The sequence below is a fragment of the Camelus dromedarius genome, chromosome 20 (assembly GCF_036321535.1).
Source record: "Camelus dromedarius isolate mCamDro1 chromosome 20, mCamDro1.pat, whole genome shotgun sequence".
In the NCBI taxonomy this organism is placed as follows: Eukaryota; Metazoa; Chordata; class Mammalia; order Artiodactyla; family Camelidae; genus Camelus; species Camelus dromedarius.
In genome coordinates, this window is record NC_087455.1 from 11617569 (window position 1) to 11645349 (window position 27781).

Below are 27781 nucleotides of genomic sequence, written 5' to 3' on the forward strand. Positions count from 1 at the left end.
TTTAGTTGAGCACCAGATGAAGTAATTGGCTTGCATTTCAGGGCCTATGTTGAATGGAAATTATGCTTTCTCTCTTTATTTTTTGGCTAAGCTTGTACAGTTGAATTTGGGGAGATTAAATCAATGTATGGTTGATACAACTCTACCGTAGAGTGCTTGCTTGAACGGTTTTACATGAGCCAACAGGAATAGACAGGAGTAAAAATAAACACCAGTGCCAAACTACAGGCTTCCGAATCAGCGACACATTTATAAGAAGTTAAAATATATTCACAGAGATGGCAGAAGATGATGTATTCCGAGGTCTGCACAGAAGCGAGTTAACGCGGCAACACAAGCTAATGAATTGGTGGTATCCAATGTGTTCACACTTGTCTGTGTCAGGTTTTGTACTGCAGTACTTAACATAATCCAAATATATTTTAAAAAATGAAATCTGTATGAAATTCCAGGGCTCCACATGATACAGATTGAGTGTCTCTATGGTTTATTCTAGATGTAGACAACAACATGGCAACAATAATTAAATAGCACACTGGTCATAATTAACGTTCCTTGAGTACTTACTATGTGCCAGGCACTGTTCTATGTGCTTAAGACATTCATTCATTTAACATTGATTTATTCTTTCAATAAATACTTAGCATCTGCTTTGTATTAGGCATTGCTTTAGGCCAGTGATACTCAAGTGGGAGAGATGTTGCCTTCCAGGGGACACTGGGCAATATTTGGAGACATTGTGCTTGTTATAACTGGGGTAGTGCTACTGGCATCTGATGGGCAGAGGCCGGGAATGCTGCTGACCACCCTGCAATACACAGGACAGCTCTTACAACAAAGAACTACCCTGTTCGAAATGTCAACCGTGCTGAGGTTGAGAAACCCTGTTCCGGGTGACAGAGATACAACTGAACAAAAGAGACGAAATGTCTACCTTCATGGAATTTACATTGCAGTGAGGAGAAATCAACCATTTAAAAAGTAAATATTTATCAGTTATCTTAGAAGGTGGTGAGGGCTTTAAACTATGGAGGGAAAAAAAAAAACAGGGGAAAAGGATCGGAAATGTGTGTGTGAGTGTGTGTGCGTGTGTATGTGTGTATGTGTGGTTGGCTGCAGGGCGGGGGATTGAACATTTAAATAGAGTGTTTAGGGAAGACCTTGCCTAAGAGGTGACTTTGGAGAAAGCCTTGAAGGAGTGAGGGGGCACTCCTGAAGATACCTGGGAGGAGAGTTACTTCCAGGCAGAGGGAACTGTGAGAGGAAAGGACCCAGGCAAGGAAAAAAACCCAACCCAGCAAAGAGACCACTGTGACCTGAGGAGAGTGCGGGAGGGGGCCCGGGTTTAGAAGGATAGGGGAGGGACATTGTGCAGGGTTTGTAGACGAGTGCAAGGATTTGGCTTTACTCTGAGTGAGAAGGGAAGCCATGGCAGATGTTTGGGCTAAGGAGTGGCAAGAGCTAATTTATGTTTCTAAAGGACCTTGCTGACCACTGCGTTGAGAATCCACCACTGAGGGCCGAGGACAGAAACAGACAGACCATTAGGTAGTCATGGCAACAATCCAGTGAGAGAGTGTAGTGACTTAAACATGGGTTCCAGCGGTTAAAGGTGAGAGGTGGTTGGATTCTGGACATGTTTTCCAAGGTTGAGGTAACAGAATTTTGTGAATGCATATGAGGTAGAGGGGAAGAATCAAGCAAGTTGACCTTTTTGTTTGCTTGTTTTTAAACTGAGCCCCTTGAAGAATGGAATTGTCATTTACTGAAATGGAGAAGGCTAGGGTAGGAGTAGTTTGAGGTGGAAATCAGAATCATCGTGTTTAATTTGGATTTGTTTAATCTGAGATGTCTATTCAAGCTTTCAAGTGGAGATGCCCCAAAACTCATGACCACTCTGTAAAATAGGTACTACTATTAGCCCCATTTTGCAGACGAGAAACCAGGAATAAAGAAGTGAAGTAACTTTCTAAGATCACCCAGCTACTGAGTGAAAAAACTCTGGGTTCTGATGATACAGGCTGACATCTTCCTGAAAAAATCCCATCAGCCCCTCCTTCCTGGGAAGATACCTCCTGGTCCTCATCCAGTGGATGGCCCTGAACAGCTCTTGGAGAGACAAATGCCCTGCACCGAAGTGAGTTCTTGCGACAGAACCTTTTATGCAGTTGGTACCTGAAAGTTAAGCCGCTGTCTCTGCCAACTTTTTCTTGGCTTGGTGTGATAAAGCCAACCACAGTGTAAAACCTAAGGACGAGATGAGGATTCTGCAGTTGCAGGCAGCTCGGAAGATGATCATTTATCGAACATCTACATTAGAAAGACCACTGTCTCTGGGGGTTTCCCCAGACAAACTCGCATTAAAACCCAACCTCTATCAGTCACTAGATGTGATTTCCTGGGGTGGAAACTTAGCTTTTCTAAGCTTGTACTGAGCAAACAGATAATGCATGTGAGAGCATTACCTCTATGATATGTCAACATATTTCAATGGCTTTTCCATCCCAAGGGCTCACACCTGATCAGCCCAGTGAAGAGGTCCATTCACTGCTGCTTTAGTGGCTGTAAAGTCTGTATGGTTTTGCTGTATTTTTGTTTATTGTCTGCTCTCCACTCTAGAAGGTATGCTTTCTGAGGGCATGGGTTTGTCTGTTCTATTTATTGTTCAGGGAAGTGCCTGGCACATAGTAAGCGGTTACTGAATGTCTTTTGAATGAAGAAGTCAATAATCCTCACTGTAATCATTCCTGAGAGCTCGGCTCTATTTTTAGCCCCGTTTAACAGATGTGGAAACCGAGGCTTAGAGAAATGGAGGAAAGTATCCAGAGCTACCCAGCAGCAGGAGTCAGAACCTAGTCACATGATAGTGAAATGGATGTAAAGTGTAGAAGACCCACCACTGAGTGTATTAGCAGTAGCAGAGTCTAATAATTAAATCTTTCTGAGTTCAATGCCCAGCTCTGTTTGACCTCTCTGTACCATAATTCCATCGGTAAGTGGGAGATGATAATAATAATGTACCTACATTATAGAGTTTCTATGAGGAGTAAATGAGTTAATACAAATATAGTGCAATGTAGCAAGTGCTATTATCATTATTAGATAGTATTAATATATTTTGTTCTTTAACTTATAACAAATATACACCTTGCTCCCATCCTCCACTTCAACCTTTGTATTTCTTAAGTGTGTCCAAACTTTAGCAAGTATTTACTTATATATATATTTAGTTAACTTGTGTAAACCCATTATGTGAATCACTTTGGATTATTAAATGGAATATGCTAGGATATGGTGAATGGGAAATTGTTTTGTGCAACTTAGGAAACAGAAGAATCATAACAGAATCCTCTGGAGAGATAGCCTGATGAAGGTGTAACCAATACACTTGCAGGTTTTTATTTTTAAATAATACCCAGTCACTAATGCAGACTCGGAGCAGAACATTGATTTCTCTACGGCAAGGTGGACTGTATTTTCCTGCTGCATTGCCAGCTCTCATCTTTGATATTAAGCTGCCTCCCTTCAATCCAATATCTGTCAATCTGGCTTTCAAGAAAGAAGCTTCAGAGCAGTGTGGAGGCTTTGTCATTTTTGTGGATGGGTGATGGAAGATTTTGTGTGTGTGTGTGTGTGCTTTGTTTGGTAAGAGTCATTTACTTTTTAGCTGAGCTAGAATCTAGCCTATTATGGTGCCCTGTGCAGCTAAATTCCTTAGCAGACTGGTGAGGCTCTTAAATTCTTTTAAAGAGATGGCTTTCGGAATTGGCCGTTTTTCAGGTGCCCTCTAATGCCTTAGGCGGAACTACCATTTGATCTATGCAAATCTCCTTCTAGCCTGGAAGTATTGGCACCTCTCTGCTGAGGGGAACAGCATTGTTCAATGTACCTAGATCACAGTACACTAAATCCTTGAGGAAACTTAAAAAAATCAAAACCAAACTCTTACTATTGAGCTTTTCCCAACATTTTCTTTTCCAAAAAACAAAAAACAAAAAAACAAAAAAAACAACCTTAGACAATGCACAGATGTCAGAGATTATTAGTTAAGCCTAGGTGAAAAATTCTTCCATTTATTCATTCATTCCTTTATTCACATATTCATTCAACATTATTTCTTGCAGGCTCACTACATGTTGGGTATTTTGCTAGATGACAGAAGGCAAAGTGCATATACAATTATTAACAACAACAACAACAACAAACTTTCTGCCCTTATTTTCTTTATGAAAGCTGAGATTTCAAAGCAGATGTCCCCCACCCCCCTTAGCCTCATGTCTCCATTTAGCAAACCCATATTAAGCACCTGCTGTGTTTAAGGAATGGTGCTAGGCATTGAATGTATATAAATGTGATCTTCAAATCTTAATGAGGAGAAACATAGTGTACATATTCAAAGATATCCTCCAATGGGTTTATGATCTATGGTAGGCAGAATTCTAAAATGCCTTCTTCCCCAGATGTCCAGCCCTAATCCCCAAGAGTGCAAATACGATAAGAGATCACACTCATGGTTATGTTACATTTTATAGTAGAGGGTTTTTTGTGGTGTAGTTAAGGTTACTAATCAGTTCACTTTGGGTAAATCAAGAAAATTATTGTTCTGGTGGATCTAATCTAATCACTTTAAAAACAGAATTTTCTTTAGCTAGTAATGGAAAAGGAAGTCAGAGGAATAGAATTTGGTGTAAGGGAGGTTGCTGAGATAGAGGGAGCCACAGGGCAAGGACATAAGAGCAGCCTTGAGATGCTAGGAGTGGTAGCTTGCTGACAACCAGCACGAAAATGGGGACCTCAGTCCTACAACCCAAGGAATTGAATTCAGTCAACATGAAAGAATTTATATATGTATAGTATATACAATTGAAGCATAGTCAGTTTACAATGTTGTGTCTATTTCTGGTATACAGCATAATGCTTCAGTCATACATGAACATACATATATTCATTTTCACCATAAGTTACTACAAGATATTGAATATAGTTCCCTGTGCTGTACAGTATGAACTTGTTTATCTATTTTATATATATTAGTTAGTATCTGCAAATCTCTAATGCCCAATTTATCCCTTCCCACCCCCCCACCCCCAGTAACCATAAGTTTCTTTTCTATGTCTGTGAGTCTGTTTCTGTTTTGAAAATAAGTTCTTATTCTTCTTCTTTTTTTTTTTTTAGATTCCACATTTAAGTGAGATCATATGGCATTTTTCTGGTTTGTTAATTTTCTTTAGTATTAGCTTGTTTTCTTTTTGTTTTTTATGACTCTGTTGTATGCTTTTGATTTGTGATTACCCTGTTTTTCAAGTATGTCAACCCTTTACTGTATTTGTTTGCTTTAGACTGGTAGTCATATAGGCTCAAACACATCCTAAAAAGAATTAAAAAAAAATAAAAAAGAAAAAAGAGTGAAAGAGAAATCTATATCTATATTTTCTTGCTCCCCTCTCCCACCTTTTATTATTTTGATGCCTTTTTTTTTTTTTTACATCTTCATGATTATTCTCTTGCAACTCATCATAGTTATCGCATTTCCAATTATGGTTTTCTCATTTCTATAGCTTCCTGCTTCTTTTCTATTTAGAGTAGACCTTTCAATATTTCCTTTAGGATAGGTTTAGTATTGCTGAATTCTTTTAGTTTTTGCTTGTCTGTGAAATTCTTTATCTCTCCTTCTACTCTAAAGTATAGTCTTGGTGGATAGCGTATCCTAGGTTGCAGCTTTTTCTCATTCAGGACTTTGAATATATCTTGCCACTTCCTTCTTTCTAGCAGTGTCTGTGTAGAGAAATCAGCTGAAAGCCTTATGGGAGTTCCCTTATAACTAACTTTTTTTTTCTCTTGCTGTTTTTAGAATCTGTTCTTTATCTTAAAATTTGTCCATCTTAATTATAATATGTCTTGGTGTAGGTCTGTTTGAGTTCTTGTTTGGGACCCTCTGTACTTCCTGAACTTGGATATCTGTTTCCTTCTTTAGGTTTGGAAATCTTTCAGTTATGATTTCTTCAAATACCTTTTCAATCCCCTTTGCTCTTTCTTCTCCTTCTGGACCCCTCATTATGCATAGGTTGGCATGCTTTATATTATCCCATAGGTCCCTTATATTGCTTTCATTGGTTTTTACTTGCTTTTCTATCTGCTGTTCTGATTAGGTGACTTCTGTTTTCCTGTCTTCTAAGTCTCTTATTCATTCCTCTGCATTATCTAGTCTGCTTTTGACTGCCATTAGCTTGGCTCTTATCTCAGCCATTGAGTTTTCTGTTTTTAATTGGCTCCTCTTTATAGTTTCTATTTCCTTTTTATAGTATTCTCTGTCTCTATTCATAGTCTCTCTTATTTCCTTCAGTGCTTTTATCACCCCCTTTTTGATGACATGATCTAGTAGATTGTCAAGGTCTATCTCATTGTTCATTCTTTAGGGGACTTCTCTTGTCCTTTTAATTGGGAGTGGTTCCTCTGCTTCTTCATTTTACTTACATTTCTCTGGCGTATGAATTTAGGAGTATCAGTTATCTACTGTGGTCTTGAAGGGCTTTTTTATTTTTTGTTTGATTGTTTTTATTTAAAGTGGGAGCATTCCTGTGTAGGCTGTGCGCATCTAATAGTTTTGTTGCAAGGGCTGTTCTTAGCATGGATGGTTGCCACGTCTTCCTTCCATGTGTTTTGGCTGTTTTCCCTCTGACTGGGGGTGTGGTTGGTGGTGTGATGATCAGAGCCTGCCCTGATTGTTGTTGTGGAGTAGGGCCTCCTTTTTTGTTCTGTGGTTGTCACAGCCTTGACAAGGGCCAGGTCTGCTCCCCAGTTGCTGGCATAGAGGCTTCTAGACCCGTTTCTGAGCTGTGGTGTGTGGCAGGCAGAGTTGGAGCACTTCAACTGGGAAGAAGATTCACTGAGTGTACCTCCTCAGGACATGTCCACTGGGAAGTGGCCTCTGTGGTGTTGTCTGTCACGTGTTATGTGGGCTTAGAAAGTACTCTTTGTTGTCACTGCCTTTGTTTCCGCCTTAGCTGCAGGAAAGTCAGCCATCTACTCTGGTGTTCCTCAGGTTCTGAGCCCCAGAAACCACCAGTGCAAATCCAACAGTGTCCAGTGCTAGGACCCACCATAATGAGCGTGCAGTCACACACCTGAATCCGTGGTGTGCCACAGGGTCAGTGCAGACCCCAGCCCCTCCTCCACCTACAGTACTCCCCTGAGGCTGCCTTTGTGCAGTGGGCCCCAGCCCTCTGCCTGGGCTCCTCCCTGATCTCCAGCAGCCAGTCCTGGCTTGTCCCTGCTAGCTCGCATCTAGGGCTGGGGATGGCAGGGACCCTCAGTGTCTGTTTCCCTGAGTTCTGTCTGCCAAGTGCTTGCCACTTTCCTCCAAGCCTTGGAAGCTCCACTTCTGTTCCCGCTGGCCTCTTGGCTAGAGAGGGGACATCCCAGCTTGAGGGTGCCTTTCTTCCTTTGCCACTCCCTCCCTGCAGGACAGGTCCAGCACCAATTTTTTTCTTTTTTCTTTTTTTTCTCTTACTGGATTTTGTGAGAATCCTCCTGTATTTTGAAGCAAGAGACACCCTGCCAGAGTTCAGTACGTGTTCTGTGCAATTCAGTGGATTTGTAGATGTAATTCTTGGTGTATTTGTGGGAGAGGGTGAGCTGTGAGTGTCTCTACTCCACCGTCTTGCACCTCCCCCCTTGGAAAATCAACATGAGTGAGTCTTGAAGCAAATTCTTCCCAGGATCACCAGCTGACACTTGACCTCAGCCTTTTGAGACCCCAAGCAGAGAACCCAGCTGAGCCTGCCTGGACTTCTGCCTTCCAGAACTATGAGATTATAAATGGGTATTGTTATAAGTAGCCAAGTTTGTGGTCATTTTTACACAGCAACTAAAGAAAGAATTTATCATCCTTGGTTATTTTGCATTTTTATAGATATTTTGTAGTTAAGATACCTTACCACTTGAGTGGATGCTAAGTGACCTGTGTAGTGCTTTATGACTGATAATAGAACTACCTCTTTATATTTGCACAAACCCATCCACCTAGTACTTTCTCATACAATTTTTTCATTTGATTTTCACAGCTTGTGCAGAATCATTATCTCCATGTTAAAGACGAAGAAACTGAGAATGGGACGTAATGTGACTTGTCAACTAGTCACCCTAAGTGGTTAAGAGTGGAATTTGGATTCAGAGCCCAGCACTCAGTTTACTCGGGCAGATTCATCAGAAGGTTGGTAGGTTACCCCAAATACGCTCTTTTTGTCTCACTTTCTCTTCATTCCTCCTAATGTCATCATCAGTGTTGTCATCAGTACTGAGGGCATTCTCCCCCTCCTGCTGGTCTACTAAATGCTCATTAACTAAATACTGTCAGTTAAAACAATTTTGTTTTTTAAAAGTCAAAACATTTATTGGGTACCTATTATATACCATGGCACGTGCTGTCAAGCATGGCAAACAAAATGACAAGTGTCCTCTTGTTTATATACATGATATTGAGTCAGGGAAATGGTCACCAAGAGGATGCACTTCTGATGCAAGTGAAATACGTAAAAAGTGGAAACAGACTTCTTTTTCTGCAGCTAGCTCACAAAATAAGACAATCTAGCAATCCTTTCTGTGTCGCTCTGTAAACATTTTCCCCCCAGTTTTATTGAGATATAACTGACGTATACATTGCATTAGTTTACAAAATATAATTAGATATATGTGTATATTGGGAAATGACTACCACGGTAAGTTTAGTTAACATCCCTGGTGGATATATATAATAATTGTAACATAATTGATTTTTTTCTTGTGATGAGAAATTATAGCAGTTACCTCTTTTTTTTTCTGGTGAAGAGAACTTTTAAGATCTACTCTTATAACAACTTAACAAAAAATGCAGCATTGTTAACTATAGTCACCATGTAGCCACCACACTGTGCACTAGATTCCTAGAACTTATTTATCTTATAACTGGAAGTTTGTACCTTTTGATCATGTTCACCCATTTACCCCATCCCTCTCCACCCCTGCCCCCAACCTCTGACAACTACCAATCTGTTCTGTTTCTATGAGCTTGGATGTATTAGATTACACATGTAAATGGGATCACACAGCATTGTCTTTCTCTGTCCAACTTACTTCGTTTAGCATAATGCCTTCAAGGTCTATCTATGTTGACACAAAAGTTAAGATTTTTTATGGCTGAATAGTATTCCATTGTGTGTGTGTGTGTGTGAGAGAGAGAGAGAGAGAGTGAGAGAGAGAGAGAGAGAGAGAGAGAGTAAATATATCACAGTTTCTTTATCCATTCATTCATTAATGGACTCCTAGGTTGTTTTCATGGGTTGGCTATTGTGAGTAATGCTGCAATAAACACAGGGGTGCAAGATATCTCTTAAAGACAGTGAATTTGTTTCCAGCAGATATGTAAACATTAAAAACTTCTGTATGATCTTGTCCTTTTCTCAGTGAAAGAAGTTTTGGGGAAATATTCCTATTTTCAGAATTTTCTTTCAGAAGAATGGTTAGGGCAATTTCACTTGTGCTGGAGAAACTGGAATCTGGGAGCTTGTAAGATGAATTTCAAGATTGTAATCCTGCCAGTTTCATAAACCAGTAAACCTCCCCCAGCCCTCTTCCCACCCCACTGACCCCCTGAGAATGACGGATCAGTGAACAGGTCTTGGGAAAGCCAGCAGAATGTGTACTTCCTCTCCCAAGACTTCCTTTTGTCCCTTTGAATCAATCCCGCTCCCCGGGCAGCCTGGCTGATTGAGAACAAAGGCCAAACCACTCTCTACATAGGGCAGAACACCCACTACCCTGAGCTATAGTCCCTCGATGCGTTTTTCTCTCTTTTAATTTTTTTACCCCTTGTAAAGTACTTTTTAGGTAGGAAGAAATAAAGCCCAATAGCAAATTAAATTTCAAATCTGGCTTGAGCAGCTACCTAGCTATACCTGTTACCAGCTCATCAGACAATGTGGGTCAATGCAGTCTCACAGTGTCTGTTGCAACCTGCCCCTGTTTCAACTGTTGTCATGGCAATAGGATTATGTAGGGGTGGCCATCCCCCCACCAAAGAACATTCTGTGCATAGACCACACTTGAAGGATGTGTCGGCAGATAAAGGGAGGGCTTAAAAAGGCCATTTTGTGACGAGGGTCAGCTCCCGAAGGCCTGTTTAGGAGGGGTTTACAGGTTGCAATCTGTCGGGACTCATCTTGAAGCCAGTTCTGTGTGGCCCGCTTTCTGCTTTCACTTGGATTACAGCAGATCTGGGGTAGGTGAGGATGGCCCCTGTTCCTCTGTGTCCGCTGTTCAGCCCTCACTTTGTAGAGCATTGCTGAGAAGCCACTATCTCAATGCTTGAGAATCTGAGGACACTCTTCTGGTGTGTAGCTTCCATGGCTGCTCTTTTGAGCAGATGGAAGGGACCTCGGGGAAGTAACCTTCATTTTATCTGATGAGAAAATCAAGGCCCAGTCCACTCAAGACTCCCCATCACAACAGGGATTGATGACAAACGAGGAGATGGAACCCAGGAACTCTTAAGTGTTAGGTGTGCATGTGATGAAGAAAAAAAACTGTCCAAATTAAAAAAAAAAAAACCAAACCATTATGTCTATTTCTCTTCTATCACGAACAGATTTAAAAAAATCAAAGTCCCCTCTGTTCTGTGTCAATATTAGAGGTTGTACATTGTGTTTCATCACAGGCAGGTTTGCCACGGCAGTGGGGGTTATATTTTTGGAATGTGCTTGAAAACCCCAGAGTCAGTGAAAACAGAACTTGGCCCTTCAGGCTCTTTCCTGCTGCCTGTGTTTGGGTTCCTCCGGCAGCTGATGTTTTTAATGGATTTATTGAAGAAGATAAGCAGGTAAAGGCCGCTGCATATAGTCCTCTGGAAAAGACACAGGTAAGAGCCCCACGGCTCTCAACACAGCAAGGTGGTTTTCCCGCAGGAACATTACTCTGCATTCACAGCAGCAGCCCTGCTAGCCCAGCGATGTCAAGCGTTCACCTTGGAGGGCTGCTGGTGGAATCCAGTTATGGGTGATGCTAGGTTAGATACGCACTCCCGGAGCCTCCCTTCCGTTCTTCCTCACGTCCTTCCTGGGACCCCTCTCTGCTGATCAGCTGATGCACAGGTAGGCTTCTCCTAACTGCTTGGCTTCCAGGCCGGAAGAGCAAAAGGCAGACAAAGGCATCAGTTAGCACTCCGCTCTTGAGCTTTCCCTCCCTGCCGGTGGAGTTTGCCCAGTGTTGATTCCACGCCTCTGGGAGGATAAAACATACTGTTATCTTCTGATGAGAAGGAAACGACTCCCCTCCCACTCACTCTTCAACAGTTTGCCTTCTGTGTGGACATTGCTGCTCGCAGAGTGGGACTGATAAGGGAAATCCTGAAAAAAATAACACCAGCCTCTTCTTGAACTGGAGGTAGTGACAAAAGTCTCAGAGGAGATCTCTGTTCAAAGGAGAGTCATGAGATCACTCCATCAGTTGCACAGATTTAGAATGAACAGGCACCCATGGTGGGTGCAGTGATGGAGAAGGGCACAGCGTTGGTCAAGTTGTCCGATGCTGAGACCCCTGGCAGGGAAGACTGATCCCTGAGAAGAAAAAGGAGGACCAGTTTGCATTAATAGTCCAAGGACAAAAAGAAGCTGGGAAAAATTGAAGTTAGGAAGATAGCTCAGGAGGGATCAGGGCGGTCCAGCTGGAAGCCCAGTGATGGAAGTCAGAAAAGATCCCCCGAAGAGGTAGCCTAAGTTGGTGGCCTCGGCTCATAGGAGCCCTTTAAATAGATGGAGAGATGGTTTTGGCAAATTGTGGCTGAAGCTGGACCCAGGCACCCTGGTTAACCAAGTGGCCCAGGTTGTTGTCCAACATGGGGATTCTCTGGTTCGTGACTTAGATCAAAATTGTCATCTCAGTAGCCACGAAGTGTCAAGTTATGCAGGGCCACTCTAATAGTGGCACAATGTGGCAGTGAGAAGGATGATAATTGACAGATTCGACTTGATTTCTTTCCCCTCTTGCTATTTAGAAGCAGAATTAACCCCCACCCCTCCCTTTAGATGGGATGAATATGATGATATATTTCTACAACAATTGTTTTGGGCAGGTCTCAAGTCTCAGCCTTTCTGCTCCTAGGCTAGGTAGGTATTCTGGTGATTGTTTGGAAAAATGAAAGAACTTTAACCGTAATTGGAAGTCACGTTGTCAAAGCAGGCATATTTTATAGTTTTACCTCACAGGCTCTGAGCTTGATAGTGAAATTTATAGCTGACTTTTAAGAGTTATTTTGGGAATAAAACTTCATCGTTAGCTTTTTCTAATTGCAATCTCGTCTGTCTTATCCTCAAAACATTGGGAAAAGAAATATCTGACCTGAAAGGTGGTGGGTGAGGGAAGTCTGACCACATCCTTCAAAGACATTTTTGTGAGGGTTGGTTCAAAACCTCTCACTGTCATCTAAAGAATGCACTGACCTACTATTGCCACATTCCTGGAATTCTAAGAGACTTAACGCAGCAGACCTTCCACCAGAGAGCATAGTTCTCAAGGCAGAGCCAACACCCAGTTTATTAAGAAGAAATCTCTGTGGGGATTAAAGGGATCCCAACTACGTTTGCCTTAGTGAAAGTGATTGAGCTTGAGGCTTTATTAAATCAGGCCACCACTGCTGATGCCAGAGGAATGGAACGCTCTTTGATGCCTCTTCATGGTGGTGGTGGTGGGGGGGGGATGGGTAGGGCGCTGGAGAATGAATAATCCTCACTTTACTTTCTGACTGATGGACTCCTGCTGGAACAAAGGCTGCCGGCTTGAAGTGGTTTGGAAAATCTTTTCTCTGGGCTGTAATCATTGGTTCTTCAGGAGAAGAACAATCTTTTCTTCTTACTATTTCCAATCTCTATGACTTGGTAGTAAATTTTTAACAAAAGAAGGAGAGAATGAATGTTGACTATGCACTCGGTTTTAATCCAAGCTCCACCATGTTGATTTTAGTCACCCCTGTGTCATTGTTCAGCTCTCAAATCTTACACCTTTTTATCTTCCTGAATTGTGATGATCTAATTTACATGTCAATTTCCCCAAGCTAGTCTGTGAGCTCCTTAAGGAGAACGGTGTGTCTGTGTCTTCCTCAGCTCAGAAGCTCACTGTTGAGCAAAAGGCTGTGTTTGTTATAGCTTATCAGTAAGAACCTGGGCTCTGGAGCCAGATTTCTTGGGCTCATATGCTGACTTCTCGATTTCCCAGCTGTGTGACCTCTGGCAAGTTGCTTAACCTCTCTGTGGCTTAGAATAATCCTGGATAAAATCTCACCAGCCTCACAGAATTGTATGAGAATTAGGTTAGAAATACACTTAAAGTGACTGGAGTTGTGATATATGCTCAACAAATGTTAACTACTTTCCTTGTTCCCATTATTGATAATATATATTTATCAATAAAAATAACACTCCATCTCACTGAGCTGTTTTCTTATCTATAATATGGGGTCTACAATGTAGTAATAATAATAAAAAACCTGAAGAGATGTTGTGAGGATCAAATGAGACAATGACTAAGAGTCAAAACATCTTTTTGAAAGTCTTTTGAAACTTCCTGGTGCCATTATTTCTAGTATTAACTATGGCACAGAGAGGAGAAATGATTTGCACAAAACTTCACAGAGTGAGTGAGGTAAACAGCAGGGCTGGAATATTCTTGGAGTGTCCTTGAGCGCCCAAAGTACTTTTTAGCTGTGATGCACACAGCTGAAGCCTCTGGGATTACTGAGCCTTTTTCAGTATTTACCTTAAGATACAGCCATGGGTCTTTCAGTAAAGTACCATGTTTTAATCAAAGCTGCCCTGGCTTTACTGTCCTCATCCTCACTGCCCTGGCCCAAAGGTCTGACAGCTCTCAGAGCTGCCCTTGGTTTCTGAGATGCTGGCTATCAACAGTCACCTCTTCAAGTGCAGACTGGATGCCCAATGGAGAGATTTTAGGAGGTGCTGCTGTGTATCCAGAAGAGGTAGAAAAAAGCCTAAACTAGGAGTTAGAACACATGAGATGGAGGCGTACTATTTACCATTTATAAATCATGGTGCCCAGACACGCCCCATTGATTATTTGGGATTCAGTTTTCAAACCTACAGAATAAAAGCAATCAGATCCCTCCTGAGGTCCCTGCAGAGTAAATGCCCTTGGAGTCATGAGTCCTGTGTTCCCCTGGGACCTCTGCCCTTCTCCTGCACCGTGACCCTGGTCAGGTCACAATCTCTCTTCAACCTATGGCATCCTCGTTTGTGTAGGACTTTTCCTGAAACAGACAAGTTTTGTGCTCCTTGTATATCACTCACTGCATCAGGCAATGAAAATGCATATACATACACACACACGTGTACTGCATGTGTATACACACAAGTGTACTGCATATATACACACAAGTGTGCTGCACGTATATACACACAAGTGTACTGCATGTATATACACACAAGTGTGCTGCACGTATATACACACAAGTGTACTGCACATATATACACACAAGTGTACACACACTCTAATGAATGCTGATGCCTGTTGTGTTCTTTGCACACATTATTCAATGTAACCTTTGTAACAACTTTATGAGAAAGGTATTTCTGTCCTTCTTTTGCAGATAGGGGAAGTGAGTCTAAGAGAGAATAACTAACTTGCCAGTGGCAACCCTAGTGTAGCTAAGGTGTGAACCCAGAGGATCTGACTCCACCCAACCATGATGTTACCTGGTCACCTATAAAAGATAAGGAGAGGGGCGGAAGATAGAGCTCAAGCGGTAGAGTGCATGCGTAGCATGCATGCATGAGGTCCTGGGTTCAATCCCTGGTACCTCCTCTAAAAATAAAATAAATAAATAAAACCTAATTACCTCTCCCCTGAAAGAAAATATATAAAGTTTAAAAAAAAAGATGAGGAGAGCATCATATCTGCCCTAGACTAACCACTTCTTTTTAATTGTGGTTATTCAGCCAGTGGACATGTGGGGAATGGTGATTCATAGGGTGCCTGGATTTTTGTCCGAGGTATAACACAGGAGTTAGATGGACTCACGGTGAATCGGAAGATGATTTCTGTTTGGTGGGCATCCTGACACTGAATCCAATAGCCTCCTGAAGGGTTCTGCCCTTTTCTTTGTTAAGATTTTAAACAATGGCATGGATGAAGGCATGAACAGGACGAATTCACTGTGACATGAATTTGGAAGGGCTGACAAATTGACCAAATGACAGAATAAAAATGAGAAAAGATGTGACCTGCGAAGTATTTTATGTGCATAGCCACATTTTAAACACGATTCTCAGAAAGACTATTATCATCTCCATTTTATGCATGAGGAGACCCAAATTTGGGGTGGTGACCATCCAAAGTTGACACAGCCTATCAGTTGACCTTTTTCTCAAAATAAACTTATTATTTGGGAAAAAAATTTGTATTTATTTAAAAAAAACTTGCAAAGCTAGCACACAGCATTCTTTGTATAACCCTCACATGGTTACCCTGTTGTCCACATCTAATATTATGGTGATACATTTGCCAAACTAAGAAACCAACATAAGTACATTATTATTAATTAAACTCCAGCCTTTGTCTTGATTTTACCATTTTTTCCATTAATGTCCATTAGTGTCTAGGGCTGCTGTAACACCATAGCACAAACTGAGTGGCTTAAAACGACAGAAGTGTATTCTCTCACAGTTCTGGAGGCTGGAAGTGCAAAATCAAGGTGCACAGAGGGCCATGCTCTCCTCAGAGGTTCCAGGGAAGAATCCTTCTAGCTTCTGGTGGTTGCTGGCAAGGTGTAGAGTTCCTGAGTGCTATGGTCTGATTGTGTCTCCTCTAAATTCATAAGTTGAGATCTTAATGAGACAGCATGGAAGGGGGCAGGACACAGCCACTCAAGGAATGACAGCAGTTTAACACCAAAATGGTGGAAGATTCAACTCCCAGCTGGCCTTGAGGATTAAGTTGGCGGGAGGTTTGACCTCTAGTAGACCTCGAGCTTCATTATATGCTCATTGTAACAGCGTGATCAATAACATGCCCACAGGCGCCACGACAGCCCTAAGGCTAACCGCAAAAGGCCAAAGAATGGGCGGTGGCCCAATTCCTGGCAATCCCAGCCCCCTCCCCAGGGTAGTTGGAATGGTCCCACCTGTAGGCGTGTGAAGCTACTGAGACCATAAAAACTGGCAACACCACGCCTAGCAGCCCTTTTCACTCCCTCCTCTTTGGAGACGGCCCGCACTCTTTCTATGGAGTGTGTGACTGCTTTTACTTTAACCTGAGCACCCAATTCCCACACCTCTCTCCTTGCCTTTCTTTTGCCTTACACTCTGTGCAGTGTGTATCTCTCTAAATAAGTCTACCTTTACTCAACTGTGGCTCGCACTTGAATTCTTTCCTGCATGAAGCCAAGGACCCACACTTGGCAGGGCACGTCCCAGGGGCTCAACTGATACCTGGGACATGGCCCTCCTCACGCCCCACATCCATTTTCCTGCGTCATCTTTGGCTCCCAATGGAGACGGGGCTTTGGGAGGTGATTAGGTCATGAGGACTCTGCCCTCGTGAATGAGATGAATGTCCTGATAAAGAGGCCTGAGAAAGCTCCCTCACCCCTTTCCCAAGTGAGGACACAATGAGAATCTTGCAGTTCAGAAGAGGGCCCTCACCCAACCATGCTGACACCCTGATCTTGGATTCCAGCCTCCAGAACTGGGAGAAATAAATTCCTGTTGTTTCTAAACCGCTAGTCTGTGGAATTTTGTCACAGCAGCCTGAACCCACTAAGACGCTTGCCTTGTGGATACATGGTTCCCATCTCTGCCCTTATCTTCATGGGCTTCTCCCCTTGTGTCTGTGTCTCTGTGTTTAAATGTTCCTCTTTTTATAAGAACACCAGTCATATGGTTTTATGGCCCACGGGAATCAAGTATGACCTCATCTTGCAACTTGATTATATCAGCAAAGAACCTATTCCCCAAAACGGTCACACTCATAGGTACTGAGTGAACATAACTTTTTTTGTGTGTGTATGATGGGGAGACACTGTACATACAGTACAGTTCTCAATATTTCTGCATCCGATCAGGGTACCACATTGCATTTAGTTGTTCTCTCCCCTCATTCTCCTCTGGTCTATTATAGTCTCTTTCTCTCTCTTTTTTTTTAATTGAAGTATAGTCAGTTAAAATGTGTCCATTTCTGGTGTACAGCATAATGTCCCAGTCATGCATATATACACATGTATTCATTTTCATATTCTTTTCCATTAAAGGTTATTATAAGACATTGAATATAGTTCCCTGGGCTATACAGAAGAAATCTGTCTTTTTTTAATCTGTTTCTGTATATAGTGGTTATCATTTGCAAATATTATAGTTTCTGAATCTTTCCTTGTTTTTCATGACCTTGACAGTCTGGAGGGGTATTAGCCAGGCCTCCTGTAGAATGTCTGGGTTTGTCTGATGTTTTTCTCCTGACAGTATGGGCTTATAGGATTTGGGGGAAAAAAATACCGTGGAAGTCACATAGCCTTGTGAATTGGCCTTTAAAGTCCAGAGCTCGGGTTTAAGTTATAAAACGTGTAACAGTAAAGATGAAGCATTTCTTAGCATCGGCTGTTTGTTTGCTCTTTTCCGTTTCTTTTTTCGGGGCTTGTGTGACATTGGACATATAACTGGAGGCTCAGTAAATACCCGATAAATTGAATGGTGCAGGTTCTGTTGCCAGCCCAGCTCAGTTCCCTTTCCCAGACGTGGAACCGCTACCTTCCCTCTCACGTGCATGGCAAACCTACCCACCTTGCTAATGCTCATTTACGTTTTTTGAGACCCACCAGTATATCAGATGCTACTGCAAACAGAGAGTCGGACGTGACACTTGCCTGGGAGGCTTAATCCAAGTGGCAGGAAGGCAGAGGTCAAGTGTGGGAATTGAGTTTCGTCTAAAGATTCCTCAGCTTCTCAGGGGCCAGATGGATTGACAGGAGGGAAAACGAGAACTTGTTCTTCTCTTGCACAAGGTGGATTAAGTGGATTCAAATCCTCTCTTGAATATTAATGATAACTAAACAAAGCAAGCTCTCCATTAAGCACACTGAAGCCTTCACTTCAATTTAGTCGTGAAGGGAGAGTATATATAAATTAGTGGATTAAAATTTTGGAGTTCTAGCCTCGCCGTGTACTCATTTGCTTGTTTGTTTATTTATATATTTGCTCGTTTATTAGCTTATTCTTTCTGGGAGTGGGTAGGCGGATGCAATATGGGGTGGCTAGAAAGAGTACATCATTTGGGATTTGCAGAACTTTTTATGAGCCCCGGGTCTCTTATGTTACGAGCCATACCTAAAGCTGAGACCCTGTTTCCTCAGCTATAATTTCAGGATGACACATCCCACTGTAGCGCTGTTTTTAACTGCTCGGCATTTACTCCTCGTTTTTGGAGTCTAGCCCCTTAATCTCTCTTCACGGCTACCCACCCCTGTTGAATGCAATCTGGTTCCAAGTGTCCCGGATTCCCCAAGCCAAGGAACGGATCGACGCCTCAGTTGGACTTCCTGTCCTGGGAATGTGAATTTCAAGGGGAGTGCTGTGCAGGCAGAAGTGACTGGGGTGGATTCATTCTAGAAGAGGCATTTGGAGGAGACTGTTGGTTCTTGCTACCCAGACCCCTTAGAGTGACTTCCGTTTATTTTATTTTATCTTCTTCTCAAGCCAAGTTCTTCCTCCTTTTCTAGTATTCTGAGTCTCCTCCTATATTTCCCTCTATATGCATATTTTATTTGCTTACTGAAGCCAGAATCGGTCTCTGTTGCCAATGGCCGTGAAGCCTGATTCCTTTGGCTTTATCACACGCCTGCCCCATTCCAGGAGCTTGAGATAATCCCTTCCTCACTCAGCTCCCACGTTACTTTGTTTATCCACTCCTGAGAGCTGACATAGCTCCTCCTCTTACATTCCCAATATTTTTGTATTAATCTTGTCTCGCCATGAAAGAGACAGTCTACCCTTCTGGTTGTTATGGGGTGAATTGTATCACCCCCAAATTCATGTATTGTCCTAACCTCCAGGACCTTGGAATGTGACAGTCTTTAAAGAAGTGATTAAGGTAAAATGAGATCGTTAGGGTGGGTCTTAATCCAGTATGACTGACATCCTCAGAAGAAAAGGAGATTAGGACACAGACGCACATAGAGGGAAGAACTTGTGAAGACACAGGGAGAAGATGGTGGTCTACAAGACAAGGAGAGAGGTCTTAGCAGAAACTAACTCTGTCAACACTTTGATCTTGGATTTCTAGCTTCCTGCAATAGCTGTGGAAACAAATGTCTGTTGCTTGAGCCACCCAACAAAGCTGCCACTTTGTTACAGCGGCTCTGGGAAACAAATACAGTGGTCAAGGACAGAGACTGGGGTGAGCCTACCTGGGTGCAAATCTATACGGAACCACGGACAGGCTGTTCGACCATGCGGTGCCAACATGGTTTGGTGGTGACGTGGAGGGCAGAGGGAGGGCATGGAGGAAGAGAGCAGAAGCTGTGCTTCGGGACGTGGTCAAGTCTCAAGAGGAAATGAGAAAAAGGGGCTAGGTGTGTAGTTTCTCCTTCCAAATTGCTGGTCACCTCAAGTCACCCCTTTTCGTATCAGGTCACGTGCTTTGCTAGTGGTTTCCTCCATGCAGAAGGAGCCATCAAGAATGGGAAAGCGGTTCCTTCCCATCCTAATAAGTAATGGAGAAAAATGAAAGAAAACTAGTTAAGAACAAGAAAGGAATTTCATTTGTTTGCTTTGGGTGAGTCATCTAACCTCCCTGAGTGTGATTCCTCATCTTTAAAATGGGGATAAAGATCTTACAGCATCTTTATGGTTTTGTTGCTAGCAGCTCATGGGAGAAAAATCATCTAGTCTATAAAAAGCTCTCCACCAGTCTATGAATTCCTTGACGGCTGGAATTCTGGTTATATTATTCATCATTTTATTCCTACTTTACAGTTCAGGGCTGGAGATACGGTAGGCATTCTGCTTATATTTGTGGATGACTAAGCAGCTGTTGTTATCAAGGGAAAGCGTAGACAGATGGACAACTGCTCAGAGCTGGGGTTGCTGTCTGTGGGTGTTATGTGCTGGCCCCAGGCTAGTGCTGGTGATGGCAGAGTATGATTTAGGGGTCAGGATGGAGCAGACACCAAAAATAATGATAAAGAAAAATACATATAATTTTCTAAATCTAGATTTTTCTGTGTGAGTATTCATCTCTGGAGTGGGTGAAAATTGCTAAACTGATTACAATGAATTCTTTGTAAATAATGGAGTGTGTCCATGGAGTTGGAGTTGGGGGAACACTATTGAAGTCTCCTCCCTGCTTGATTTCCCCTACCTGTCCCCCAACACACACACACACACACACACACACACACACACACACACACACACACACACACACACAGCAGCCCATCTACCACATCACAGTGGGCATGAACATATAACCATGTCTAGTTCCTCTGTTGAAATCTACTCATTGCCTCCCTCCTCCATGGTTTCCTATGGGGTGAAATTCAAAGTGCTTATCCCCATATTCAAAACCTTTGCATCAGGCTCCCTGCCCACTTATTTCTTCCATTTCCTTCCTCCTGCCTTTCATCCCAGAATCAGAACACTGTTTACTCAGCCTCCACATATTTGCACATGATTCGCCTTCTGCTTGGATTTCTCTTTTTTTCCCACGTCTGCCTGGCAGACTGTCCTTGCCACACTCAGCTCCAGCATGGCCTCCTTCTGTGCAGACCACGTTGGCCCCTCCATCAGAGCCCTTTGCACCAGAATTTAATTGCTTGTTTCTATACTGGTCCCCACACTGAGCCTGGAGCACCTCCAGAGCAGGGTCTGCCGTCTTGGTCTTCACACTCGTAGGTTTCAGCAAATCTAATGAAAGAAATGAATGGCTGTTTTTCGGCTTCCATTAATTGAATGCTTACTACACGCCAGGCACCCTGCTAAATGATTTACATACACTCGTATCTCATTTAGCCTCCTGATACGAGGAAACTAAAGCTAAGAGGGGCTAAGTAAGTTGCCTGAAAGACTCCCCATGATTAAGTGGAATGTGGGGATGGGGACTCAGGGACTGACTCAACTGTATAGCAAACATTTAACGAGCATCTATGGTGTTCAGGATTAGTCATTGTAGGGTTTGCTGGTCTTAGCACAAAATGTTTTAAAGCATCCTCTTTTTAACTAGCAGGACCAGGGAGGAGGAAGGTTGCTATCTTTTATTCAGAAACATCAGAAACCCAAGGCAAAGGCAGCAAAGAGGAAGGAGAGGGAGGCCAGACTGACAAGCACTCCGGAGAAGAAGGTGGTTTCTCCATGTCCATACCCATAGACGAGAAAGAAGTGGGCTTAACACTCCCAGGAGAAAGGCTCTAAGTGACTAAGAAAAGGGAGCTCCTTGACTCTGGAGGTCTGCAATGTGTCAGTGAGGTGGGCTGCCGCTCTGTCTCTGATGTCAATTGCTCACTTTTCCATGCTCCAGGGCTCAAATTGTGTTAAGTCAATGGGAAACCTCGCGCTAAACATTCTTCCCACCTAAAAATTTTTTAATCATAGCAACCAACGCACAGTAGCACAGATACCCCAAATGTACTCCTCTTGCCCCATCCTGCATCCTTTGCACAGGCCACTGCCCTTGTCTGGAAGCCCTTTTCCCTCCCATCCCCTTAGCTAACTGCTTACATCCCTTCAGTCTCAGTTCAGGGGTCTCCTCCTCCAGGAAGTCTTCCTGAGTTCCAGGCTTAGTGCTGCCATCCTGCACTTACCTACAACGTTATGTATACCACTCAGTATGAAATGTGGATTGACCTTGACGTTAATGATGCCTGAACTTTGGGGCCCTTTCCCCTACCTGTGCCTCTCTGGATACTAGGCGTCATTTGTGACGTGGAGTATTCTAGGTGGTGAAGAGAAAGCAGTGAAGCGTCAAGAATTTATGGGTGTGTTTATTTGTAAATCATGCAAAGAGATCTCAGAAGAAAGGGACCCACATCTGAAAACCTGTAGAAATGTGTTGATTTTTCTCATTCTGAATACTTGCTCATTTACTTTTGAACCTCCTTTTGTGAACCCATCTTGGTATTACGTGTTCCAAGCGGACCCCACTAAACGATAGAAGCTTCAGGCCTCCGACCTCCCCCTTCTTACTCAGCATTGCAACTGTCTCTATTTCTTGGTCTCTCACTCAGAGACGTCCTTCCCTGACTTCTTACGTACATTTGTGTCTTCGGCGCACAGTGACTAACACACAGTCACGTTCCTGATGGTTTAACATAGCCACGGAAGTGGAAGTAGGTGTAACAGCCCCGGCAGGTGCAAAACTCCGCCCAGTCTTCTCACTTGTCAGAGAGGCGCTGTGTCTCTCAGACCCTTCTCTAGACTGTTCTAGAAATCTAGGCAGCTGGTTAGGAATAACTCAGAGGTGCCCTGAGAGAAGGTTACCAGTAGCAAAAGGCTAAATCCTCATCAAGAAAGGTTATGTTATGGTTTGTTTTCTCAGTTTAAAACCAGAGGGGAAGCGTGTCTTTTTGTTTTTGAAAAGCATCCTTAAAATCAGCCTTTCTAACACCTTGCCAAGCTCTCGCTCATGTGTGGTGACTGCCCACTATTTCAAGCAACACTCACTGGTGAGGAGTGAAATCGTGCTGTGTGCTCCGGTTTCTCCTTGCAAAGCACTTCCTAAGCCTTCTGAGGAAAATATACAGGACAGTCACCTCCTCCGAGAAGCCTTCTCTGATTTCTCACAGGCCCTGAAGAACTGATTACTTCTGCCTCTGGGAGGGAGTAACATGTGACTCAGTCACTGGTAGGGCTCCATCAAGCACCAAGCGCCCTTGTAAACCCTGAGATCTATAAACTCATTTAATCCTCACATAAGAACTTTTTGCTGCATTATTGTGTCCCCAGATTTACCCGCGAGGCAGTGGGACTTGGACCCCGCTTCCTGTTTTCTGTGTGTGTGCCTCTGTTTGGCCACTTCTGTCCAAGGGGATGTTATCTGAGGACCAGCCGGTAAATGGGGGCTCTCAAGGTTAGGTGCTGCCTCTTAGTTTTGTATCCCTGGGGATTTTGCCCAGTGGGTTGAGGAGAGAAGGGCTCAGCAGGTGACCAGGGCCCCAGAGCCAGTGCCTTCAGGGATTTGTCCTTGTTTCTGAGCAGAGGATTTAAGGCTCACCCACCCAGTCTTTTAACACATAAACAGGGGACCATGCTAGGGACCGAGCCTCCCTTTTCACATATGAGAAATCTGGATGATGCCTTGTGTCCTTCCAATCCAGAGTTATTGCCAGGAGCAATGTAGAAACCCTTTGAAGAGGATAAAGTATGTCACAGATGCAAGGCATTTTAATAATTAGCAAAGCTTTAAACACACGTAAAAAGGCTGCATTACAACATCAAAAACTAACCTGTGCTGCAAAAACCAATTAATAATGCTGGACCAATTCATTCACGTAGTGCAATTACCTTCTCCCTCTAATCTATCCATACACTGTCTTTAGAATAATCTCCCTTTTAAAACAAAAACCTGTAAGGAACTCCACTTTGCCTGTTTGAGGCAGTTCTAATAATAACAAGAACTGCATCTAATCGTTAATGAGAACCTACTTTGTACCTGGCACAGTGCTGGTTGCCTTGGCTGAAAGCCCAGTGATGCCTCTTGGCGTCATCTCAAGCAAGTTCCTTAACCTCTGAGAACTGGTTTCCTCATCTGTAAAATGGGGATAGAAATCATTTCTACAGGTGTGCTGCATGCAGTTGTGCAAGTTGTACACTGCACAAAGGCACCAGATAGAAAGGAACCCCATTCCCATCATCAGCATGAGAGATCTGTATGCTTATTTCCCACGTTTCCCAGTGGATACCAAGAGAGTATCTTGTTCTAGCAAAAACACTGTTATGACAACAGATGGAAATAGTGTCTTGAAGAAAGGGAGGCTTTTAGTTCTTCATACGTAGGCTCCAGATAAACAAAGAGCAATCCCATATCCCTAACTCTTAGGGTCGTTATGCAGTTTGATTAAATAGACAGATAGAAAACACTTAGAGTACGTAAGAAGAACCCGTAAGTGGTAGTATTATCATTTCTCTCCGTTTTCCAAAGTTACGCCCTTTATCCTATCACAACCTTAGAAGGAACTTTTTTTTAAATCCTTGTTTTACAAATGAAGTGAGGGTTGGAGAGATTAAGTAATATCTTAAATTTCAACTAGGTAGTAAGTGACTGAGTTTGGGATCTGAATTGGAGCCCGTCTGCTTAAGCCTGAGCCGTTAACCGCTGCCCTGTGCTGATTCTCCATGTGTCGTGTATCAGGGCGAGTCCTGTCCCAGCCATCCACCTGAGCCGTGGCCACTCCCATAGCATCCTCATCCTGTTAACATCATGGGAAAGACAGTGCAGCCAGGTCCATTCTTCATGGCTCCTGGGGCTTCAGTCTAATTTGTCCTCCGTCCATCGTGTCCTAGTGTCAGAGGGCTGTCTCCTTGCAGATGGTCAAGGCAGTTTTCTGGGGCCCGCTCCTGACTTACCTTTCCCCGAACTACCCCCTAGATCCCACTTGACCTTCCAAGGGCAGGAGGTGGAAAGGGGGTTGGGAGGACTGGGAGTGTGTTGCAAGCTGCCTCACAACCCCTGGCCCTTCCTACCACCTTGTGACATGAGAGGGAAGAGCACAGAGACAAGAAACATCCCAGGATATCATCTCTGGGTAGAAGAGAGCAATCGTCCCAGTTCGATTTCTACTTAAAACCCTCACACCTTGCACTGCTTCTCTGCTCAACCGCCTCTTCTTCCTCCACACCCTTACTGCTACTCCCTCATTGTGCCCTTGACCTTCATTTCTCCCTCGACCCCTAGCAAAATGCTCCTGTGCTTGGGGACGAGCCAAGGTAGTGAAAGTAATGAGAGCCTTGGGTTTCCCTAGAGGTCAGGAGAGTGTGGCATCTAATGCTGGCATCGCAAGACAGGTCTCCCGGCCACACAGACGAGTGAAGTGCAAACACGTGCATTTAAGTATCTGGACTGGCAAAGGGCAATGGCAAGGCAGTGGAGAGATGTTCTGAAACTTTCTTTAATTTTTTATGTCTTATATTAAAAATTCAAGAGAATTTTCTATCCCCTTGCTGACTATATCCATTTCTCTTAATACAGCCATATTGTTTCAGATTTCCAAGCACAGAATAAAGTCAATGAGTCAAAAAGATAATATAGCCCTAAGACTTTGTGTGTGACCCATGTGATGGTTAATTGTATATGTCAACTTGGGTAGGCTGTGGTGCCCAGCTGTTTGGTCAAACGCTAGTTGAGATGTTATTAGGAAGGTATTTTTTAGATGGGATCAATATTTACAATCAGTAGACTTCAAGTAAAGCAGATTGCACTACATAATGCAGGCAGGCCTTATCCAATCAGCTGGAGGCCTTAAGATCAAAGACTGAGTTTTCTCGAGGAAGATGGAATTTTGCCTCCAGACTGCAACATAGAAATTCTAGCTGAGTTTCCAGACTTAAGACTGCAGTATCAATTCTTACCTTCTTGCCTGAACCTCTGGTCTGCCCGCCTCCCTATGAATTTCAGATTTGCCGGTCTTCACAATCACTTGTGCCAGTTCTTTTAAAATACATTTGTAACTCTCTCTCTCTCTCCCTCTCTCACACACACACATATGTTCTTTCTCTTTCTTTCTCTCTGTGTGTGTATAACATAAAGTTTTGTGTAGGCCAAACAAAAACATATATTTCTATAGGTATATGTCTCTCCTATTGGTTCTGTTTCTCTGGGGAACCAGGTTAATAACAGCCTGGTGCAGAGATTCCTCAAAAGTATGTCCCTGTTTCCCCATAGATTATACCAGTGACAACAGAAAAGCCTCATGTATTAGTTACACGGGCTGGCTGCTCTGTGGCAACAAATAAGCCCTAAATCTCAATGGCTTCACACTGTACAGACTTATTTCTCCCTCCTGTCACACTGCATCACAGGGGACACAAACTCAAATGACTACCAGGTCCAGACAAGTGAGGTAAATGGCTGAAGGAGCCTGTGGGGACAGTGGTGACCGGGAGAGCAAATGCCTTGTCCGAAATGGGAAACTGTGGTTATCTTGTAGGAAAAGGAGTTCGTGTCCAAATTTTTTGAACTTCCAATAGACAGAATATCTTGGGAGTTTTATTTTATTTTTATTCTTTTTATTTTTTATTTTTGGGATTAAAAAATATATATATTTATATTTTTTATTTATATATAAAAATATTTAAAAAAATATTTTTTAATGGAAGTATTGTGGATTGAACCCAGGATGTCGTCCATGCTAAGCACGTATCTACCACTGAGCCATACCCCTACCCTTGGGATTTTTAAGTATGAAATATCTAACTTTAATATCTTGATAACACTTTCCAATTAAAACAAACAAACAAGAATGCTTAGGTAGTACAAACAAAATCTTTCTGCTAGTTGCAGGAGGCCCAGGATCCTCCAGCTGGTGACTTCAGTCTGGAAGTGACTACCCAACATTTGTTCTTGCTTATCTTGAGCTTAGGCCCAGCTTTGATCAGAATCATAGTCCAAGAAGAGGCAAGGAGGTCCTGTTTATGAAACACAGAGGGCTTCATCTGTCAGCACCATGTGGAAAACCAAGAAACTCCAATGACATGAGAACAGAAAACCAGCCTACATAAATACGCAAAATAAAATGCAGACCAAGAGGGAATAGACCAGAAAAGAAGCAGACCTTTCAAAAGATCACTTTATCACTGGCATAGATTGGTGCTTTCCTTTGTTTAGAGTCCTTGCCAGAGACACTTGAATTGGAGTCAGCTATCAGTACAATATTTTCTATTTGTTTGAATGACATTATCTTAATTATCTTCAGAAAAGGGCTATTGAGTTCCAGAAAGACAAGTTGTAGGACTGAACTCCTAGGCAGGGGAAGGAGGGAGGGTGGTGTTGTGTATGTTCGGGCAACAAGAATGAATTAAGCACCATCTGCACGCTTTGTGTGGAACCAGAATTACACTTTATTCCTCAGAAATAACATTGAAAAATAACCGGAAAATAACACTTTAGTGCTTAGGTCCAGCCAGGCGACGGGAAACCCTCGGAGTGTTTTCAACAGAGGAAATTCATGGCACAGAAAGAATTACACAAGGAATGAAAGAGTCTGATAAACCAAATGAGAGGGAAGGAAGCCAGAGAGAGCGGGAAGCCACTACCACCCTTGGGTGGGAGGGACTAAGGGGCCAGGGTCCCCTACGGAGGTCAGGACCATGGAGGGTGTGTCAAGCTGGAGCTGGAGTCATGGAAGAGACATAGCTGCTACGAGAAACGCACCAAAGCAGTGAGGACAAAGGAGAAGGTCCTGTTTTCCCCTTTCATTCCACACCCAGCCCCTCCCGTGCCCCACGAGTCCTCCCCCACAGCGCATGTCCAGGGCAGATCACCAGGGGCATCTACTCATGGGTCCCAAGGACCGAGGCAGCGGGAAACCTCCCTGTGCCACTTCCTTCCACACAGACAACCACCATGGAGAAGGAGGGATGTGGTGAAGTGGGTGCTGGTTCTTAACGCTTCTACCTGGAAGTGACTGCCTCACGTTTCTCAGACATGGCAAGTCATAGGGCGGAGCCTAACTTCAAAGGGCACCGGGAAGCACAACCCTAGAGTATTCTCAAAAGGAGCCAGAAATAGTTGGAAAATAGAGCTAATGTCTACCGCAGGCGCC

General features: G+C 43.2%; 1 protein-coding gene across 1 annotated transcript in view; it reads left to right on the top strand.

Moving 5' to 3' along the window:
* LRATD2 (LRAT domain containing 2) overlaps window positions 1-27781 on the top strand; it is a 112528-nt gene that overhangs the window by 76548 nt on the left and 8199 nt on the right. The window contains exon 4 of the transcript XR_004132545.2: window positions 8064-8216. The gene's annotated coding sequence lies outside the window, so the exon portion shown is untranslated. The remainder of the gene's footprint in view (window positions 1-8063; window positions 8217-27781) is intronic.